Below are 369 nucleotides of genomic sequence, written 5' to 3'. Positions count from 1 at the left end.
TAGCCATTCACCCACTAATGGGGGATTGTAAAAAAAAACTGTCAGTCTTAACAGTCACTAATTCCAAACAGTAATTAGCAATCATCATTAGCGGAAATCAGATTAAGGGTTTATACTCCGTACAGCTTACTGAAACTCAAGTGACGAGTCTTCAACCCTACGACCAAGCGATGCAATACAGATGGGAGTCGATAACAACAGTCAATACAGTGGCACCAAGAACCCATGCTCTAAAGGGGAGAAAATGATCAGGCGAGAGAATTTAGGACTTTTAACTCCGCTTCATGGCCTCGGGAGTGCCATCCAGGGCTCCCGGAACATTTTCTTGCGGTGCCATCTCAGAGTGCCTTGCAGGATGGAGAGTCTTGA

General features: G+C 45.3%; 1 protein-coding gene across 1 annotated transcript in view; it reads right to left on the bottom strand.

Annotated features, from left to right (window-relative positions):
- The window catches only part of LOC119587349 (GTPase-activating Rap/Ran-GAP domain-like protein 3), a 420,180-nt gene that overhangs the window by 254,501 nt on the left and 165,310 nt on the right, over nt 1-369 (bottom strand). The gene's annotated exons all lie outside the window — the stretch shown is intronic.

The sequence above is a fragment of the Penaeus monodon genome, chromosome 22 (genome assembly GCF_015228065.2).
Source record: "Penaeus monodon isolate SGIC_2016 chromosome 22, NSTDA_Pmon_1, whole genome shotgun sequence".
Lineage (NCBI taxonomy): Eukaryota > Metazoa > Arthropoda > Malacostraca > Decapoda > Penaeidae > Penaeus > Penaeus monodon.
The sequence above is the reverse complement of the archived record's forward strand: the minus strand, read 5'-3'. Positions and strand labels throughout refer to the sequence as shown.